This window comes from Ranitomeya variabilis, chromosome 1 (genome assembly GCF_051348905.1).
Source record: "Ranitomeya variabilis isolate aRanVar5 chromosome 1, aRanVar5.hap1, whole genome shotgun sequence".
Taxonomy (NCBI): domain Eukaryota; kingdom Metazoa; phylum Chordata; class Amphibia; order Anura; family Dendrobatidae; genus Ranitomeya; species Ranitomeya variabilis.
The window spans coordinates 773,915,990-773,939,248 of record NC_135232.1 but is presented as its reverse complement, the minus strand read 5'-3'; positions in this window follow the sequence as shown (position 1 = coordinate 773,939,248).

The following is a 23,259-nucleotide window of genomic DNA, read 5'->3' as shown; positions in this document are numbered from 1 at the left end:
ATATTTTAATGAATAGAGCAATAAACGTTAGTATTTTAATTTCAGTACATCCAACAATTTATTTGCTCAATGAGCCTATTTATTTAATTATTTGACCATTCCCATCAGCATTTAGATATGCACATTTATTCACTAATCTATTTACCTAAACAGCAGCAACAATCCCATTTGTCACAGTGGGATCTGCAGCCTAATTAGCATTACAAACATATTAGCATATCTTTCTAAATATCTGCACTACCTTGAGCCCATTGCATTACAATGTGGTCTGTATCGCCATCAACATTACAAACATAGGGCATGCATGCAAACACAGCTATAAATTCACAGTACCAGCCCCATTTGCAAATCAGTGATTGGTGGTGCCTGCGATTAATTGAACAATGAGGGAGCAAAAACGCTATATAAGGATGGGCGATCTAGTCAGGGACATAGCCCTGATGAAGAGGGGAGATTGTTGTGAAATTTGATTCTGGGCTCCCCCGGTGGCCTCTTGTGGAATTGTACTTGTGTGCATCATCCCCTCTGTTCACCTGCTCCTATCAGGATGTGGGAGTCGCTATATAACCTTGCTCCTCTGTCAGTTTCATGCCGGTCAACAATGTAATCAGAAGCCTTCTGTGCATGTTCCTGCTACTAGACAACTCCTAGCTAAGTTGGACTTTTGTCCTTGTGTGTTTTTGCATTTTGTTCCTGTTCACAGCTGCTGTTTCGTTACTGTGTCTGGAAAGCTCTTGTGAGCGGAAATTGCCACTCTGGTGTTATGAGTTAATGCTAGAGTCTTAAAGTAATTTCTGGATGGTGTTTTGATAGGGGTTTCTGCTGACCATGAAAGTGCCCTTTCTGTCTTCATGCTATCTAGTAAGCGGACCTCGATTTTGCTAAACCTATTTTCATACTACGTTTGTCATTTCATCTAAGATCACCGCCAATATATGTGGGGGCCTCTGTCTGCCTTTGGGAAAATTTCTCTAGAGGTGAGCCAGGACTGTCTTTTCCTCTGCTAGGATTAGGTAGTTCTCCGGCTGGCGCTGGGCATCTAGGGATAAAAAACGTAGGCATGCTACCCGGCCACTTCTAGTTGTGCGGCAGGTTTAGTTCATGGTCAGTATAGTTTCCATCTTCCAAGAGCTAGTTCTCATATATGCTGGGCTATGTTCTCTCGCCATTGAGAATCATGACAGTTTGACCGGCCCAAAAAAGGGTTAAATTACTGGCTGAGAAAGGAGAGAAAAAAGAAGTCTGCTACAATTTTTTTTTTTTTTCCCTCTAGTTCTGAGTGTGCTCTTAATTGAATCACTTGCTAGTTTGCCTATGCTGCAGCCTTCCTCTCTTTCTCTCCTTCTAATCCGTGAATGGCTCTGTGTTCACCTGTTTCAAATGGATCTTCAGAGTGTAGCTACAGGTTTGAATAATCTCGCCACAAAGGTACAAAATTTGCAAGATTTTGTTGTTCATGCACCTATGTCTGAGCCTAGAATTCCTTTGCCTGAATTCTTCTCGGGGAATAGATCTCACTTTCAAAATTTTAAAAATAATTGCAAATTGTTTTTGTCCCTGAAGTCTCGCTCTGCCAGAGACCCTGCACAGCAGGTCAGGATTGTAATTTCCTTGCTCCGGGGCGACCCTCAGGACTGGGCTTTTGCATTGGCACCAGGGGATCCTGCGTTGCTCAATGTGGATGCGTTTTTTCTGGCCTTGGGGTTGCTTTATGAGGAACCTCATTTAGAGCTTCAGGCGGAAAAGGCCTTGATGTCCTTGTCTCAGGGGCAAGATGAAGCTGAAATATACTGCCAAAAATTCCACAAATGGTCTGTGCTTACTCAGTGGAATGAGTGCGCCCTGGCGGCGATTTTCAGAGAAGGTCTCTCTGATGCCATTAAGGATGTTATGGTGGGGTTCCCTGTGCCTGCGAGTCTGAATGAGTCCATGACGATGGCTATTCAGATCGATAGGCGTCTGCGGGAGCGCAAACCTGTGCACCATTTGGCGGTGTCTACTGAGAAAACGCCAGAAAATATGCAATGTGATAGAATTCTGTCCAGAAGCGAGCGGCAGAATTTTAGACGAAAAAATGGGTTGTGCTTCTATTGTGGTGATTCAACTCATGTTATATCAGCATGCTTTAAGCGTACTAAGAAGCCTGACAAGTCTGTTTCAATTAGCACTTTACAGTCTAAGTTTATTCTATCTGTGACCCTGATTTGTTCTTTGTCATCTATTACCGCGGACGCCTATGTCGACTCTGGCGCTGCTTTGAGTCTTATGGATTGGTCCTTTGCCAAACGCTGTGGGTATGATTTGGAGCCATTGGAGGCTCCGATACCTCTGAAAGGGATTGACTCCACCCCATTGGCTAGTAATAAACCACAATACTGGACACAAGTGACTATGCGTGTTAATCCGGATCACCAGGAGGTTATTCGCTTTCTGGTGCTGTATAATCTACATGATGTTTTGGTGCTGGGATTGCCATGGCTGCAATCTCATAACCCAGTCCTCGACTGGAGAGCTATGTCTGTGTTAAGCTGGGGATGTAAAGGAACTCATGGGGACGTACCTTTGGTTTCCATTTCATCATCTATTCCCTCTGAGATTCCTGAATTCTTGTCTGACTTTCGTGACGTTTTTGAAGAACCCAAGGTTGGTTCACTACCTCCGCACCGGGAGTGCGATTGTGCCATAGACTTGATTCCGGGTAGTAAATACCCTAAGGGTCGTTTATTTAATCTGTCTGTGCCTGAACACGCGGCTATCCGAGAATATATAAAGGAGTCCTTGGAAAAGGGACATATTCGTCCTTCGTCATCTCCCTTAGGAGCCGGTTTTTTCTTTGTGTCTAAGAAAGACGGCTCTTTGAGGCCGTGTATTGATTATCGTCTTTTGAATAAAATCACGGTTAAATATCAATATCCGTTACCACTGCTTACTGATTTGTTTGCTCGTATAAAGGGGGCCAAGTGGTTCTCTAAGATTGATCTCCGTGGGGCGTATAATTTGGTGCGAATCAAGCAGGGGGATGAGTGGAAAACCGCATTTAATACGCCCGAGGGCCATTTTGAGTATTTGGTGATGCCTTTTGGTCTTTCTAATGCCCCTTCAGTCTTCCAGTCCTTTATGCATGACATTTTCCGCGATTATTTGGATAAATTTATGATTGTGTATCTGGATGATATTCTGATTTTTTCGGATGACTGGGACTCTCATGTCCAGCAGGTCAGGAGGGTTTTTCAGGTTTTGCGGTCTAATTCCTTGTGTGTGAAGGGTTCTAAGTGTGTTTTTGGGGTTCAAAAGATTTCCTTCTTGGGATACATTTTTTCCCCCTCTTCCATCGAGATGGATCCTGTCAAGGTTCAGGCTATTGGTGATTGGACGCAACCCTCTTCTCTTAAGAGTCTTCAGAAATTTTTGGGCTTTGCTAACTTTTATCGTCGATTTATTGCTGGTTTTTCTGATGTTGTAAAACCATTGACTGATTTGACTAAGAAGGGTGCTGATGTTGCTGATTGGTCCCCTGATGCTGTGGAGGCCTTTCGGGAGCTCAAGCGCCGCTTTTCTTCCGCCCCAGTGTTGCGTCAGCCTGATGTTGCTCTTCCTTTTCAGGTTGAGGTCGACGCTTCTGAAATCGGAGCTGGGGCGGTGTTGTCGCAGAGAAGTTCCGACTGCTCCGTGATGAGACCTTGTGCCTTTTTTTCCCGTAAATTTTCGCCCGCCGAGCGGAATTATGATATTGGGAATCGGGAGCTTTTGGCCATGAAGTGGGCTTTTGAGGAGTGGCGTCACTGGCTTGAGGGGGCCAGACATCAGGTGGTGGTATTGACTGACCACAAAAATTTAATTTACCTTGAGTCTGCCAGGCGCCTGAATCCTAGACAGGCGCGCTGGTCGTTGTTTTTCTCTCGGTTTAATTTTGTGGTGTCTTACCTACCGGGTTCTAAGAATGTTAAGGCGGATGCCCTTTCTAGGAGTTTTGAGCCTGACTCCCCTGGTAATTCTGAGCCCACAGGTATCCTTAAAGATGGAGTGATATTGTCTGCCGTTTCTCCAGACCTGCGGCGGGCCTTGCAGGAGTTTCAGGCGGATAGACCTGATCGTTGCCCACCTGGTAGACTGTTTGTTCCTGATGATTGGACCAGTAGAGTCATCTCTGAGGTTCATTCTTCTGCGTTGGCAGGTCATCCTGGAATCTTTGGTACCAGGGATTTGGTGGCAAGGTCCTTCTGGTGGCCTTCCCTGTCACGAGATGTGCGAGGCTTTGTGCAGTCTTGTGACGTTTGTGCTCGGGCCAAGCCTTGTTGTTCTCGGGCTAGTGGATTGTTGTTACCCTTGCCTATCCCGAAGAGGCCTTGGACGCACATCTCGATGGATTTTATTTCGGATCTGCCTGTTTCTCAGAAGATGTCTGTCATCTGGGTGGTGTGTGACCGTTTCTCTAAGATGGTCCATCTGGTTCCCTTGCCTAAGTTGCCTTCTTCTTCCGAGTTGGTTCCTCTGTTTTTTCAAAATGTTGTTCGTTTGCATGGTATTCCGGAGAATATCGTTTCTGACAGAGGGACCCAATTCGTGTCTAGATTTTGGCGGGCATTCTGTGCTAGGATGGGCATAGATTTGTCTTTTTCGTCTGCTTTCCATCCTCAGACTAATGGCCAGACCGAGCGGACTAATCAGACCTTGGAGACATATTTGAGGTGTTTTGTGTCTGCGGATCAGGATGATTGGGTTGCTTTTTTGCCTTTGGCGGAGTTCGCCCTCAATAATCGGGCCAGCTCTGCCACCTTGGTGTCCCCGTTTTTCTGTAATTCGGGGTTTCATCCTCGATTTTCCTCCGGTCAAGTGGAATCTTCGGATTGTCCTGGAGTGGATGCTGTGGTGGAGAGGTTGCATCAGATTTGGGGGCAGGTGGTGGACAATTTGAAGTTGTCCCAGGAGAAGACTCAGCTTTTTGCCAACCGCCGTCGTCGTGTTGGTCCTCGGCTTTGTGTTGGGGACTTGGTGTGGTTGTCTTCTCGTTTTGTCCCTATGAGGGTTTCTTCTCCTAAGTTTAAGCCTCGGTTCATCGGCCCGTACAAGATATTGGAGATTCTTAACCCTGTGTCCTTCCGTTTGGACCTCCCTGCATCCTTTTCGATTCATAATGTTTTTCATCGGTCATTGTTGCGCAGGTATGAGGTACCGGCTGTGCCTTCCGTTGAGCCTCCTGCTCCGGTGTTGGTTGAGGGTGAGTTGGAGTACGAAGTGGAAAAGATCTTAGACTCTCGTGTTTCCAGACGGAAACTCCAGTATCTGGTCAAATGGAAGGGATACGGTCAGGAGGATAATTCTTGGGTCACTGCCTCTGATGTTCATGCCTCCGATCTTGTCCGTGCCTTTCATAGGGCTCATCCTGATCGCCCTGGTGGTTCTGGTGAGGGTTCGGTGCCCCCTCCTTGAGGGGGGGGGTACTGTTGTGAAATTGGATTCTGGGCTCCCCCGGTGGCCTCTTGTGGAATTGTACTTGTGTGCATCATCCCCTCTGTTCACCTGCTCCTATCAGGATGTGGGAGTCGCTATATAACCTTGCTCCTCTGTCAGTTTCATGCCGGTCAACAATGTAATCAGAAGCCTTCTGTGCATGTTCCTGCTACTAGACAACTCCTAGCTAAGTTGGACTTTTGTCCTTGTGTGTTTTTGCATTTTGTTCCTGTTCACAGCTGCTGTTTCGTTACTGTGTCTGGAAAGCTCTTGTGAGCGGAAATTGCCACTCTGGTGTTATGAGTTAATGCTAGAGTCTTAAAGTAATTTCTGGATGGTGTTTTGATAGGGGTTTCTGCTGACCATGAAAGTGCCCTTTCTGTCTTCATGCTATCTAGTAAGCGGACCTCGATTTTGCTAAACCTATTTTCATACTACGTTTGTCATTTCATCTAAGATCACCGCCAATATATGTGGGGGCCTCTGTCTGCCTTTGGGAAAATTTCTCTAGAGGTGAGCCAGGACTGTCTTTTCCTCTGCTAGGATTAGGTAGTTCTCCGGCTGGCGCTGGGCATCTAGGGATAAAAAACGTAGGCATGCTACCCGGCCACTTCTAGTTGTGCGGCAGGTTTAGTTCATGGTCAGTATAGTTTCCATCTTCCAAGAGCTAGTTCTCATATATGCTGGGCTATGTTCTCTCGCCATTGAGAATCATGACAGGAGATATCCCTCAAAACGCATTGGCAATCTGTCTCTCCAACGCTCCCGTCCTTACAACTTGTGACGTCACACTAGCTCCACCCCCTCTCCACGCCGCGTCCTCAGCGTTGCTTCCGGCCGGAGCACGCGAGGTGCTGGCGTCTCTGCCACTCGCTATTACAGCTCCACACAAGGATCACAGACTTCAGTGCTATCTCAGCCACTAATACGCTGCACCACCAATTCTAGCACAAGGTAGCAAAAATTCTACCTAGTATTGCAAACCACAGTACTTTATCCAACGACTGATCTTGGGTTTCTGTGCTTGCTTACACAACATACCATCCTTTTCTGAACAACACTGCCTACCGCAGCGCCTCATTTGACTGTTAAACTCGGCTTTTTTACTCATTACCTATACCACCATTTCTTCCTCGCACTGGTCTATGGGCAGACTGCTCACTCGCACAACATCATCAAACAGCTGAAGAAAAATTCCTATACTCCTTAGTCTCACAAACACATAACAACAGCAGCGTTAGTATATGTAAATGACAACTTTAATAACCTTTAGTGCTAATTGTGAACAATTCACATTTTTTCAAGCTTGGTATAGCGCGGCGACTCCTTAAATAAAGAATAAAATACAGTGCCTTGCGAAAGTATTCGGCCCAATGGAACTTTTTAACCTTTTCCCACATATCATGCTTCAAACATAAAGATACCAAATCTAAATTTTGGTGAAGAATCAACAACAAGTGGAACATAATTGTGAAGTTGAACGAAATTTATTGGTTATTTTACATTTTTGTGGAAATTCAAAAACTGAAAAGTGTGGCGTGCAAAATTATTCGGCCCCTTTAACTTAATACTTTGTTGCGCCACCTTTTGCTGTGATTACAGCTGCAAGTCGCTTGGAGTATGTCTCTATCAGTTTTGTACATCGAGCGACTGAAATCCTTGCCCATTCTTCCTTGGCAAACAGCTCGAGCTCATTGAGGTTTGATGGAGATCGTTTGTGAACAGCAGTTTTCAGCTCTTTCCACAGATTCCTGATTGGATTGAGGTCTGGACGTTGACTTGGCCATTCTAACACCTGGATATGTTTATTTGTGAACCATTCCATTGTAGGTTTTGCTTTATGTTTGGGATCATTGTCTTGTTGGAAGACAAATCTCGGTCCCAGTCTCAGGTCTTTTGCAGACTCCAACAGGTTTTCTTCATGAATGGTCCTGTATTTGGCTCCATGCATCTTCCCATCAATTTTAACCATCTTCCCTGTCCCTGCCGAAGAAAAGCAGGCCCAAACCATGATTCTGCCACCACCATGTTTGACAGTGGGGATGGTGTGTTCAGGGTGATGACCTGTGTTGCCTTTACACTAAACATATCGTTTGGCATTGTTGCCAAAAAGTTCGATTTTGGTTTCATCTGACCAGAGCACCTTCTTCCACATGTTTGGTGTGTCTCCCAGGTGGCTTGTTGCAAATTTTAAACAACACTTTTTATGGATATCTTTGAGAAATGGCTTTCTTCTTGCCACTCTTCCATAAAGGTGAGATTTGTGCAGTGTACAACTGATTGTTGTCCTATTGACAGACTGTCCCACCTCAGCTGTAGATCTCTGCAGTTCATCCAGAGTGATCATGGGCCTCTTGGCTGCATCTCTGATCAGTCTTCTCCTTGTTTGAGATGAAAGTTTAGAGGGACGGCCGGGTCTTGGTAGATTTACAGTGGTATGATACTCCTTCCATTTCAATATGTTCACTTGCACAGTGCTCCTTGGGATGTTTAAAGTTTTGGAAATCATTTAATATCCAAATCTGGCTTTAAACTTCTCCACAACAGTATCACAGACCTGTCTGTTGTGTTCCTTGGTCTTCATGATGCTCTCTGTGCTTCAAACAGAACCCTGAGACTATCACAGAGCAGGTGCATTTATACGGAGACTTGATTACACACAGGTGGATTATATTTATCATCATTAGGCATTTAGGACAACATTAGATCATTCAGAGAACCACCATGAACTTCTGGAGTGAGTTTGCTGCACTGAAAGTAAAGGGGCCAAATAATATTGCACGCCCCACTTTTCATTTTTTTAATTTCCACAAAAATTTAAAATAACCAATAAATTTCGTTCAACTTCTCAATTGTGTTCCACTTGTTGATTCTTCACCAAAAATTTACATTTGGTATCTTTATGTTTGAAGTATGATCTGTGGGAAAAGGTTGAAAAGTTCCAGGGGGCAGAATACTTTCGCAAAGCACTGTATATTTTGTAAAAGCGCAAGATTAATCAGTGAAGAGTTCAAAAAAACAATTTATGTTATCTGTTTATTACATGTTAATTTGATTCAGAATTTACTGTTTATTCTTTTCACTCTATTACAAGAAATTCCTTGACAGATTCTTTACAATTATATTTTACATTTGTGAATGTAAAAAAAAGATGGTTCAAAAGCAAGATACAAAATGTTTGTTTGTTTTTCTCAGTTGTTTTGATGGACCACTGCTCGTGAAATCAGTGGTGGGACCAGTTTTTCTGATCCCTATTCAAGGATTTCAGAATGTGTCCCCTTCTCTCCTACCTCCCCAAAATTAAAAATAATGGAAATTAGTATGTCAATTAGTAGTTTACAGTATTTTTCGGATTATAAGACGCACTTTTCTCCCCCAAAATTTTAGGGGGGAATGGGGGTGCGTCTTATAATGCAGATATAACTTACCGGTACCGTTGCTGCAGGCCATAGGCTGGGATAAGGGGGTGTCCAGCAGTGGAGGGGTCTCCGGTGCTGCTGCAGGGGTCTGTCACAAAAAAAATATCTTAGAATCAGTGGGATCCGTTGAAGCGTTCCAGAGTTATAACCACATAACGTGACAGTGGGCAGAACTGTAAATATTGGCTTGGTCATTAAGCAGCAAATTGTCTCTGTCACTAGGGCGTTAATCCTTTGGCTTTCAAAACTACCTGAATCATTCTGGGCATGCTCAAAGCTCAAGCATGTCCCAACCAAAATCTGATCCCAGGTCTCTTCTACACTTTCCCAAAGTTGGTGCATACTGGTCGACTCACTTGGTTATGTATACAGCTTTTTCTTCAACTCTACCCACAAGTGTTTGATTTGGTTGAGGTCAAGGGGACCAATCCAGCACCTCCCCTTCATTGTTATTGAACCATTTCTTCACCAATCTCAACATATGCTTCAGTTTGTTGTACACTACTGTGTGAAGTAACTTGTCTTGTAGGATAATCATATATAGCTCAGCATTGGGCCCACCATCAATTATGGTCAGGTATCCAAAGCCTTTGGCTATGAAAATACCCCATATCATAAGTCTCCTTCACCAAACTTGACAGTTCCTTCAATTTCTCAATCCATTAGCCCCTTTTTTCCTGTTTCTTCCAGACCCATTGCACCCATCAGATACTAGTCTATTGACTTTTGTCTCTTCTTCCCAAATCAACCATTTCTAATCTTCTACTGCCCACTTTTCACACAATTTTGCGAACTCAAGCCAACGCTTCTTATGACAATATTGAAGTCGAGGCTTCTTCCCTTTTTTGGGCTACCATTCCAAACATGCGTAACATACATTGCATGGTGCTTGCTTGGACCTCTGTGATCTCATTATTATGAAGCATACGAGCCACCTCCTCTGTGTTTGTTATGCCAGAACTGATATCACTTACGATAAGCCAACTTGTTGACTACAATATCTTGCTTGGATTTTGAACAGATAGACAGACTTCATTTTATATTCTTTCAACTGTCATGGCACTCAAGTGATGCAGTTTGACCATTTTCTTGGCCGAGAAACCACAATTGATGACCCGGATGATGCGGTTTCCCTTTTCTTGTGAAATCTTCTTCATGGCTGCTCCTTAATTCGAACCAGTGTCCTCTCGGTTGGGAATTAACCTAATAATACACTGAGCTATTAGGGATTGTGAGAACAGGTTGTAGTTTGTAGTATATAGGAAGAAAAAGATTTTCCCACCACCAGGAGCAAAACCGTAACAATGCAGTGACATGACAAGAATCTGTATAAATTAATAATATGCAAATTAGTTGCAAGTCAAATTTATGCATGATATAGCCAAGATGATTGTCTATAAAATGATGGTAGTCTCTATTTTGAAGTTGTAGTGGATGGGAGATATGGAGCCTGAAAGTGAAAGGTTCAAAACATTGTTAAGTGTACTGACACAATTCAGGGTCTCTACAGTCAGTGAGAGAATTAAAATGAGAATCTGTTCTACAATCAGTAAGGGGATAAAAATTGAGAATCTGTGTGAGCAGAACGGATAATGAAAATATGTTCTGTTCACATAGTAGCAGAGCTTAGTGCAAGAATCAGAATATACATTTCAGGAGAAAAAGTTCATATGAGGACCATATTCTTGTTAGCTTGAAATACACAGTTCTCATATGATCCTTTCATATAGAGGTAGGAATAAAGCCATACAGTGTAAAGAGTCATACACCAACAGCACATTTTTATCCCTGTGCAATTTGTTGACTAATAGCAATGAATTAGTTAACTGTGTATAAAAGCTATCTAATATATAAAGCTGAATGTGTGTATGTATGTGTAGCGCCCCCACTGCCGCAGGGCCGAGGGGTACCCGGTACCGGGCCTCTGAGTCTCTGTTCTGGGGTTGTCACGGTGGCTAGACCCAGTCCGTGACCCTGCTGAGGGGCGTACAATAAAGGTGGAGGGAATGGTGTGCGTGATGGTGATGATGTTGTGGTGGTGCGGTGCAGGTTGCAGTAAATAACGAGGACACCAGGTTGCAGTCTCTTTACCTCTTTACTGAAGGCTTCAGGATCCTCAATCCGGAATACGGTTAACCGTCCGATGGCACCTCCAGAGTTCCCTTTGCAGGTGGAAATCTGTGCCTACCTTCTAGCGCTTGTGTGTTGTAGTCCTTCCCTGCTAAGCACCACGGGATAGTCCTCACAACTGTTGTGTCTGTTTCTCGTGTTCCCTCACAACTCGATTCTGATGTTCTTCCACGTCCCCCAGATCTTATGGTTAGGACGCACCCGTATGACGGGGAGGCTCGGAGCTCTTCCGGGACTCTAGCGTCGCCCCACTCCTGTTGTTACCCCCCTGTGTCTTCCTAGGTCAATTGGGTGAGACAGCCCGCCTATAACTGACTGTCCTGTCGTAGGTTTGAAGTTTGGCCTGGAGCTCTATACTTCCTCGGCGTTCCGGCCACCGGTTATGCGCCTCAATAGGATGTTGCCTCGTCTTACAGCACGACTCCTACTGGTATTCTCCTTGTTGCGTTGATCTCGTTTCTCACTCAGCACAATGAACCTCGCTTTTTATCCTTTCTTGGGGTACCGCCGCTATATCGTGCAGGCGCGGTCCCGTAACGTTCTTCTCTGTTTGCTAGGACTCTGCCAGGATCCCACTCCTGACAGGGACCCCTCTGAATCTTCCCCCTACAACACCCTCTGCCACAAGGTGTTGCCTGGTTCCAACCCAGTCAGCTTCTTCCTAACTGTCTGCCTAACCCCCAGTTTTACCAGATTGTGAGGAGTGGCCTAATACATAGAACCCTTAGCTCCCCCTGGAGGCCAGACTGTGAAATGTATTGGTGTCTGTGATACCTGGTCAGATGAACTCCTTCAGTGCCATCAGACGTACCATAGCTCCCCTTAGCGGCGGAGCCATAGTACTGCAACGACCAGGACTCTGGGGCGCTGCATATGTATGTATGTATGTGTGTATGTCCGGGATTGGCATCTGAACCGTCGCAGCTACAGCCACAAAATTTTGCACAGTCACATGTCTGGACCCCGAGAGCGTCATAGGCTATGTTGTGAGGTGAAATTTTAACCCCGCGATTTCCAATTCACCAAACAATTTTGCCCCTATCTACATAATGGGGAAAAAGTGAAAGGAAAAGTGTTGGAGGCGTCACAGCTACAGGCACAAAATTTTGCACAGTCACACGTCTGGACCCCGAGAGCGTCAAAGCTATGTTGTGAGGTGAAATTTTAACCCCGTGCTTTCCAATTCACCAAACAATTTTGCCCCTATCTACATAATGGGGAAAAAATGAAAGGAAAAGTGTTGGAGGCAAATTAACAGCTGCCAGATGTGAACAAGGGGGACTTAAAGAATGACAGCGATGGCGCCAAAGAGTATATACTGTACAGTTGCTAAGGTGGGGCCCCAACATGGGATAATCACCACACCACCACGGGGATATGAACACACACACAAAATGCGCCACACACTACCACGTGCTCGAACACATATACCACCGTCAGCGCACATTTCACCACACATACACCAACCTCACCACATAAAAGTCGAAACACAAAAGTCGCCGCTCAAAACTCGCCACGCGCAAAACTCTCCACATGCAAAACTCGCCACACGTGCAAAACTCGCCACATGGAAAACTCGCCACACGCAAAACTTGCACACGCGGAAAAATTGCCACATGCACAAAAGTTGCAACACATGCAAAAGTTGCCTCACACAAAACTTGCACATACTCAAAAGGCACCACACATAAAACTCGCCACGCGCAAAACTCGCCATGCGCAAAACTTGCTGCACACAACTTGCTACACTAACCTGTCACATGCAACTCGACACACAAAAAGTTGCTACACGCATGTCGCCACACAAAACTCATCTCACAAAAGTCGCTACATGCATGTCGCCACACGCAACTCAACACACACAACTTGACACACGAAACTCGCCCTAAAACACACACAAGTCTGGTATTATCCTTCAAAAATAAAAATCTGCTTAATAAGCAGACAAACTACAAGAGCAACGAATGTACCATATAGGAATCCGGCAGCTGTCAGTCACATGACCAGTCTATCATGTGTATGTGTGAGCTAATATATACTGCCAGGGGGTGGGCTTCCTGTAGGCTGGGGATTTATCAGGCTGCCAATTTAGCTTACAAATACTGAGGTAAAAATACTGACCAAATAACGTGTGAACGAGGTCTAATACAGGAGGAGATGACATACAGATATATACTATATACAGGAGGAGATGACATACAGGTATATACTATATACAGGAGGAGATGACACACAGGTATATACTATATACAGGAGGAGATGACACACAGATATAAACTATATACAGGAGAGATGACACACAGGTATATACTATATACAGGAGAGATGACACACAGGTATAAAGTATATACAGGAGGAGATGACATACAGGTATATACTATATACAGGAGGAGATGACACACAGGTATATACTATTTACAGGGGAGATGACACACAGGTATATACTATATACAGGAGGAGATGACACACAGATATATACTATATACAGGAGAGATGACACACAGGTATATACTATATAGAGGAGGAGATGACATACAGGTACATACTACATACAGGAGGAGATGACATACAGGTATATACTATATACAGGAGGAGATGACACACAGGTATATACTATATACAGGAGCAGATTACCTACAGGTATATAGTATATACAGGAGGAGATGACATACAGGTATATGCTATGTATAGGAGGAGATGACATACAGGTATATACTATATACAGGAGGAGATGACACACAGATATATACTATATATAGGTGAGATGACACACAGGTATATACTATATACAGGAGATTACATACAGGTATATCTAATATATAAAGCTAAATGTGTGTATGTATGTATGTGTGTATGTCCGGGATTGGCATCTGCACCGTCGCAGCTACAGCCACAAAATTTTGCACAGTCACACGTCTGGACCCCGAGAGCGTCATAGGCTATGTTGTGAGGTGAAATTTTAACCCCGCGCGTTCCAATTCACCAAACAATTTTGCCCCTATCTACATAATGGGGAAAAAGTGAAGGGAAAAGTGTTCTTGACACTGGAAAAGTGGGAAAATTGACAGCTGCCAGATGTGAACAATGGGGACTTAAAGAATGAGAGCGATGGCGCCAAAGAGTATATACCGTACAGTTGCTAAGGTGGGGCCCCGACATGGGATACTCACCACACACGAGGATATGAACACACACACAAAATGCGCCACACACTACCACGAGCTTGAACACATATACCACCCTTAGCACACATTTCACCACACACACACCAACCTCACCACATAAAAGTCGAAACACAAAAGTCACCACTCAAAACTCGCCACGCGCAAAACTCGCTACATGCAAAACTCGCCATATGCAAAACTAGGCTCACGCAAACTTCGCCACACGTGCAAAACTCACCTCATGGAAAACTCACCTCATGCAAAACTTGCACACACAGAAAAATTGCCACATGTACAAAAGTTGCACCACATGCAAAAGTTGCCTCACACAAAACTTGCACATACTCAAAACGCACCACACATAAAATTCGCCACGCGCAAAACTCGCCATGCACAAATCTTGCTGCACACAACTTGCTACACTAACCTGTCACATGCAACTCGACACACAAAATGTTGCTACACGCATGTTGCCACACAAAACTCATCTCACAAAAGTCGCTACATGCATGTCGCCACACGCAACTCAACACACACAACTTGACACATGAAACTCGCCCTAAAACACACACAAGTCTGGTATTGTCCTTCAAAAATAAAAATCTGATTAATAAGCAGACAAACTACAAGAGCAACAAATGTACCATATAGGAAATACGGCAGCTGTCAGTCACATGACCTGTCTATTATGTATATGTGTGAGCTAATATATACTGCCAGGGGGGAGGGCTTCCTGTTGGCTGGGGATTTATCAGGCTGCCAATAGCAACCAATCACAGCTCAGCTTCTATTTTGCTACAGTTAATTAATCTGAGCTCTGATTGGTTAATATAGGCAACAAAGACATTCTCAGTATAACAAAGCTAATATATGTTAAGAAATGCTTCTATTAGCTTAGTTTTTGCCTTTTAATAATTACATTTCTATCTATTTGTTTTGTGGTTTTTGTGTGCAGAATAAATTTTTGTTAACACATTCTATTTTGCTAACAGCAGTCATTAACCCGGGCGAAGCCGGGTAGTACAGCTAGTATATTATATATTCTAAAGCTTAACATCAATATAAAAAAAAAATTAGGTTTATTTATGTAAAACTGGTAGAATTTTTAAAGAAGTACTAAATGTAAAGAAGCAGCTGATAAAAGTGTAGCTTATGGCAAGTGTAGCTTGTAGCAATATACAGGAAAGAAGCTACTTTTCGGTCTATACCTGCCCTCAAAATTTTATCATAATTACTTCACTAGGGATCTGCAGACAATAGGGCATTTAATTAGGAGAGATTACTGCAGTCTACAGCACAGATCCATTAATTAGGCATTACTCCAGGGAACTGTACACTAGCACCTTTGAGGATGATCACATATCCTAGCATGAATAATAATGCTGCATACTGATGTAAGCCTCCATGGATAAACTGTAGAAGGCAAGTAAAGCCTATGTAAATAGAAATTACGATCAGAACAAATATAGTGCAGATGTTATTAAAGAAACTTTTGGCTAGTATATGTCAAGAACCAAATATCATTTCAATAGGACACAACCAGGACATACAAAAGTAGAAAAATCATGGCAAATTTTTGGCAAAAAGGATGAATCAGAATCAAATGTTGTTATAGAAACTGCCATATTTGGCAAATCTGGATGTGGTGAAGCTAGTCAACAGTACAACACTTGATGCCAAGTTTACACATGGTGTGCACAAGTCCAGGAGGCTATGCTGTGGGTGGACATCTGTGGCTGGAATACCAGAGGTAGAGGCACTTTTGGAACATCTTTGCCTGGTATAAGCACTTAAAGGAAGAGCTACTTTAAAGCAAATCTGTCACCTGAATTTTGTTTCTTAGAGAGCAGCAGACCGCAGTTTGATTAGTTTGACTAGTGTGTAGTGATGAGCGAGTGCTCGTCACTCGAGATTTCCGAGCATGCTTGGGTGTTCTCCGTGTATTTTTAGAATATAAAGCATACCTATAATCCCAGGTGCCTTTTTCTTTAGAATAAACATTTGTGTGTGTACATGATCAATAACACAATACCTGGCCAGTTTATGCATTTTCACTAGTTTTTGCCTTTGTGGGCTCTATCTATAAATGTCAGTTTGCCTTGAGCAAGTGGGTGGATACCAGCTGATATGATATCTCCTATATAGGAAAATTAAAGAAAATCCTACTCTCTATTGTAAGAGTCATGTCGGTCTGGTAGTCGGGGGCAGGTATATCTCGCCCAGGTACTTGTCCTATGTGAATTAGGCCGCTCAGTATTTTCAGGATACTCAGGGGTTAATAAGTGTAGGAATAAAGGATGACCAGCTGGGGGTTTTCAGCGTCAGCCTGGGGCACACAGAATGCCTGTCTGTGTGAGACAAACGTGAGTGAGAGCTGTGCTCATGATCTGTGTAATGTTAGCTGGGAGGGAGAAGCCCCCCCCAGTTGTTAGATAGCAACGTATTTGTTTAGTTAGCGCCGGACAGGCTAGGATTTATTTTTATGTTTTGTTTTCTGTATTTGCTTTCACTTTAATAAACCTGACCTGAGGTCAGTCAACTTGGAAACCTGCTGTCGCCTCAGAGTTCAATGCGCAAACCACGTGACCTTTGACCCCAGCAAAGGCGATCCCGGAGTGTTTTGTTACATTGTGGTGGAGAACGCGGGCATCGCGTGGCACAGGCGACAGTATGGAAGATGTGGTGAAAGCCCTAGTACAGTCCAGTGCCGTACAGCAGCAGGCCACTGCCGCACAGCATGAAGCTAATCGCTTGATGGCCGCACAGCTGAAGGAGTTAGTGGACATGACGGCTGCAGACCGCCACCTTCTCCAACAGGTGGCGCAGCGCCTGGTGAGCATGCCTGAGGTGGACCCAGAAGCAGAGTCCAGAAGGATCCATGTGAGTCGATACTGGCAAAAGTTGACCGCAGAAGATGACATCGAGGCGTACCTGACAACGTTTGAGCGGACGGCGTTGAGGGAGAAGTGGCCGAAGGCACGATGGGCCGATTTGATTGCTCCGTTTCTCTCCGGCAAGGCCCAAAAAGCTTACCATGACTTAGACCCGGAAGTCGCTCAGGACTTTGAGAAGCTGAAAGTTGAGATCCTGGCCCGGCTAGGTGTGACGACGGCTGTCCGTGCGCAGAGGGTACACCAGTGGACATACCAGCCAGATAAACCGCCGCGGTCTCAGATGTTCGACCTGATCTACTTGACAAAGAAATGGCTGCAACCCGAGGTACTGACAACCCCAGAAATAATTCAGCGGGTTGTCCTGGACAAGTATCTGAGAGTGCTACCTCCAGCGCTGAAAAGGTGGGTAAGCCAAGGAAATCCCACGACAGCGGATCAACTTGTGGAGTTGGTCGAGCGTTATTCCGTGGCAGAAGGACTTCCCGACGAAACCGCTAGCACCCGGTCTGTGCCTTCTCCTCGTGGAACCGGTAAGACTGTTCCAGCGACTACGGGTGAAGGAAAATCGCCAAAAACTGTGGGGGAGGAACCCGGGACTGCTCGCACGCCGAGACCGAGAGTATGGGACGGTGGTCTCAGTAGGGGGCCTGTTAGGTGTTTCCGTTGCCGTGAGAAGGGCCATGTTTCTGCGAACTGTCCTGTTACCACTGAACCCATGCAGTGCGATGTTATAGACTCTAAGAAACGCATGTCTTTGGTTACACGGCTGGTGAATGTGAATGCGGCTCAAAATGATATAGCAAAACACCTGTGTGAATTATCTGTTGATGGGAAAAGTGTTGTGGCATGACTAGACTCTGGAAGTGTGGTGACTCTGGTGAAAGCTAGTCTGGTGGCACTTCCATCGGGTTCGTCTGACAAATTTTCTGTAACGTGTGTGCATGGTGACACCTGCTCGTACCTAACAGCGGTCATACCGATTTCCTCTCCCTATGGGTCTGTGCAACACAATGTGGGACTCGTTCCCGCATTGTTACATGATATAATCCTGGGTAGGGATTTCCCCCATTTCTGGCAGTTATGGGAGAATCAGTTGCTCCTTCACGGTAGCTGTGAACCTTCCCCCATGCCATCTGGAGGTCCCGAGTTCCTAGACGAGACCCCACAGGAAGATGTTGCTGGGGAGGTTATTGAACCCAACCCTCAGTACCCCTTCTCCGTTATGGCGGGGGAAACGGAGGAAACTGAAGAAACTGAGGAAACTGAGGAAACTCAGCAAGGGGCGGAGGCAGACGGCCATCCAGCACCCTGCCTGCCAGATTTGGGAGTTCAGTTGGATGACTTCCACAGCGAACAAATGAAAGATCCTACCCTGACTCAGGCTAGGAAAAATGTAAAAGTGATAGATAGCGTACCCGTGGAACCTGACACTAGGCTAGCGTACCCGTACATGGTTCTTGAAAATGATTTACTCTACCAGGTAGAAAAAAAAGGGGAAGACATTGTGCAACAGTTGGTGGTACCCAAACCTTATCGGCGGAAGGTACTGGACCTGGCCCACGAACATATAATGGGGGGACATCTGGGGGTACAAAAAACCACAGAAAGGATATTGCATTGTTTTGTGTGGCCTGGAATACACAATGATGTGCGTAACTATTGTGAGTCCTGTCCAGAGTGCCAAATCTCGGCACCTAAACCTCGGTTCTGTAGCCCTTTGGTACCCCTCCCTATCATTGGAGTCCCTTTTGAGAGAATTGGGATGGATCTGGTTGGGCCCCTTCCCTGGTCCGCACGTGGGCACCAACATATCCTCGTCATCATGGACTATGCCACTCGTTACCCAGAAGCCATCCCTTTGCGTAACACTGCTACCAAAACGATCGCCAAAGAGTTGGTACAAGTGTTTAGTCGGGTGGGAATTCCAAAACAGATACTCACCGACCAGGGGACTCCCTTTATGTCAAGGGTGATGAAGGAGCTCTGCAGACTCTTGCAAATAGACCAGTTGCGTACGTCTGTCTATCACCCTCAAACAGATGGCCTGGTTGAGCGGTTCAATAAAACCTTAAAACAGATGCTCCGGAAGGCGATAGACAAAGATGGGAAGAACTGGGATTACTTGTTACCCTATTTGCTGTTTGCCATTAGGGAAGTTCCCCAGTCTTCCACAGGATTCTCGCCTTTCGAGCTATTATATGCCCGTCGTCCCCGTGGACTGTTGGACGTCGCAAAAGAAACCTGGGAAGGTCAAGTCACTCCCTTTAAAACGGTGATAGACCATGTAACGCAAATGCAGGACCGTATTGCTGATGTCATGCCCCTTGTTAGGGAACATATGTTACAGGCCCAGGGAGCACAGAGGCAAAGTTATGATAGGGCGCCAAGGTCCGTACGTTTGCACCCGGGGATAGGGTGTTGATCCTAATTCCTACGGTGGATAGTAAATTTCTGTCGAAATGGCAGGGCCCCTTTGAGGTCGTGGAATGAGTTGGTGAAGTGAACTATAAAGTGCACCAGCCTGGTAAGAGAAAACCAGAACAGATTTATCATGTGAATCTGATAAAACCCTGGAAAGACCGCGCTGCCCTAACAGCGGATCTGCCCCGTCCGGTTTGCTCACCGACCGTACCGGAGGTGCAGATTGCCGAGACTCTCTCTGAACGACAAAAATCTGAGGTTAAGCAGTTTTTGTTACAGAACCAACAGTTTTTCTCGGAAAAACCTGGCCAGACTAGGCTAGTGAAACATGAGATTGTCACAGAGCCTGGTGTCACAGTTCATGTGAAGCCATACCGGATTCCGGAAGCACGCCGTGAAGCCGTCTCCCGGGAGGTGAAGGCAATGTTGGACTTAGGAGTCATTGAAGAGTCGCACAGCGCCTGGTCCAGTCCAATCGTGTTGATACCTAAGCCAGATGGCTCTATACGGTTTTGCAATGACTTTAGGAAACTGAATGCAGTTTCTAAATTTGATGCGTACCCTATGCCCCGGGTCGATGAGTTGATCGACCGGCTTGGTAAAGCCCGATACATTACGACCCTGGACCTAACAAAGGGGTACTGGCAGATCCCTCTGGCCGAGGCGGCCAGAGAGAAGACGACATTTGCTACACCGGAAGGGCTGTTCCAGTATATCTACATGCCGTTTGGACTTCACGGAGCCCCAGCAACGTTCCAGAGATTGATGGATCGAGTCTTGAGGCCCCACAGGCAGTACGCTTCTGCCTACCTAGACGACATCATAATTTACAGCATGGACTGGGAAGCTCACCTCCGGAAGGTACAGGCGGTGATTGATGACCTGAGAGACGCAGGCTTAACGGCGAATCCCAAGAAATGTCACATCGGCCATGAAGAAGCCCGATACTTGGGCTACGTGATTGGCAGAGGAGTGGTTAAACCCCAGATCGACAAAATACAGGCAATTCAGGGCTGGCCGCAACCAGTGAACAAGAAACAAGTTCAAGCTTTCCTGGGCATTGCCGGCTATTATCGCCGGTTCATACCCAACTTTGCGGCCATGGCTACCCCCTTGACGGATCTTACCAAAGGGAGGGATTCCGTCATGGTAAAATGGACCTCAGCGGCTGAAGAGGCCTTCCACAGTCTGAAACGGGCTTTGTGCTCTCAGCCCGTACTAGTGACTCCTGGTTTCAGCAGCGAGTTTGTGGTGCAAACTGATGCTTCTGATACTAGTGTCGGAGCTGTACTTTCCCAGGTAAGGGACGGAGTCGAACACCCGGTCCTCTATCTCAGTCGGAAACTGAATGTACATGAGCAGAGGTATGCCGTGGTTGAAAAAGAGTGCCTAGCCATCAAATGGGCTCTCGACTCCCTCAAATATTACCTGGCAGGTAGGAAGTTTAGGCTGGTCACGGACCATGCCCCTCTCAAGTGGATGCACCTCCACAAGGACCGTAATAGTCAGGTAACCCGGTGGTTCCTTGCCCTGCAGGCTTACTCTTTCACGGTGGAGCACCGCCCCGGGGTGCAGATGGGGAACGCTGATGCCCTGTCCCGAGTACACTGTTTCGAGAGTATTCTTGCTCGACCTGAGTGGTCTGAGCAGGGGGGGAGGATATGTAAGAGTCATGTCGGTCTGGTAGTCGGGGGCAGGTATATCTCGCCCAGGTTCTTGTCCTATGTGAATTAGGCCGCTCAGTATTTTCAGGATACTCAGGGGTTAATAAGTGTAGGAATAAAGGATGACCAGCTGGGGGTTTTCAGCGTCAGCCTGGGGCACACAGAATGCCTGTCTGTGTGAGACAAACGTGAGTGAGAGCTGTGCTCATGATCTGTGTAATGTTAGCTGGGAGGGAGAAGCCCCCCCAGTTGTTAGATAGCAACGTATTTGTTTAGTTAGCGCCGGACAGGCTAGGATTTATTTTTATGTTTTGTTTTCTGTATTTGCTTTCACTTTAATAAACCTGACCTGAGGTCAGTCAACTTGGAAACCTGCTGTCGCCTCAGAGTTCAATGCACAAACCACGTGACATTTGACCCCAGCAAAGGCGATCCCAGAGTGTTTTGTTACACTATGTAGCACATGTTCTGAAGCTGCAGTGTCTCATTTCTCCTACTCCTGCATTGATTAGAAGCACTTCACCTTCTTATTAAATGATGTAAATGTATTTTGGCAGTGCAGGGGTTAATCTGCTCTGTTGAGAGCTCTAGGAGCATTTAGCCTCTCAGTTGTTCACTGTTAGCCACTCTCTTCTCCTATATAAACCCAGGTCCTGGCTAGTACTCATTGTCAGAGCACGCTTATGCTGCATGGCTGAAGGTTGTTGGTGTTTATTATAGGAGAAGGCTTTTCGGGAGTTTATCTGTGACTGTTGCTAGATTTTGAGTGTGTGATCATTCCTTTTCTTCTCCTACTTTGGTTATCCCCAACCTCCACTTCCCAGTGCATTTTTCTGTTACATGTGTGAGTATGTTTGTATGTTTGGTATTTTTCTTTACCCCTGTTTGTATTACCTTGTTAGTCTGTTTGATGTATTACAATACACTACCACTTACCTCTTCCTTGGGTGGGGGAAGGTACATGACCCTGGCATCTTCACCATCAGAAGTAATCTGGGGAATAGGCGATCCTGGGAGCCCCTAGCGTTAAGGACAGGGAAGGTTCCGGGACACCCGGCAACAAAGTCATGACAATCTGGGTAAAATAAAACACTTACTAGAAAGTAGCACAATCATGGTGCCTCTCACTCTGAAGCTCCTTTCATATCACTTCTTTCTTTATGGAATTCAATATATATCGGGTAACCCCACCTCAAAGTGACCTGACAGTTTGTCTTGTTATGAGCATGGCAGATTTCAGCAGCGTTTCTGAGTGAATGATAAATTCAGCAGATGAGGAAGGGGGTGGTGAAGGAGAAGCATAGTCACTGAATGTCCTGAATCTAATACACTTCTAGTTATTACAGTGGAAATGTAATGTTACTTTTGGACACCTCCTGGTCACATTAATTGTAAGTATATTATCAGTCAGTGCGTGTAATAATTTTTGCTATTCAATGATATATATTTTTATATATCCATATTTCTATTTAGTTTAATTAGAATCAAATAAGGACCTCTGTTTTGTACAATCAGATTCAGTATTTAACAGCTTGCACACAATATGAAAAAACAGCTAAAAAAGCCGCAGCCAGCTCACTGACCAGACCATAACAGCACGGGGCACGGAACTTCGTCCTGACTTGAACGTGAAGCAGCAGCAATGAAAAGATGATGAACGTTCCAGCTCCATAAATGGTAAAAAAATATTTTCTTTATTCATCCATAGTAAAAAGTAAAAATGGAACAATCCTTACAGTTTGTGGACGCAAACAGGTGATTGCAACAAATTAGAGCAACGCGTTTCGATTTATTCAGATCTTACTCATGCATCTAATTACAACATACTCGTGATTCTACATATAATACCAGCTAGCCTATCACAAACCTTATGCCTGTCACATGATTTATCTGAAGGTCCTAGACTTCACAAATAAGACTAACCGGTGTAATACAAATACTCACAAATAGTGTTGAGCATTCCGATACCGCAAGTATCGGGTATCGGCCGATATTTGCTGTATCGGAATTCCGATACCGAGATCCGATACTTTTGTGGTATCGGGAATCGGTATCGGGATCGATATTAATGTGTAAAATAAAGAATAAAAATAAAAAATATTGATATACTCACCCT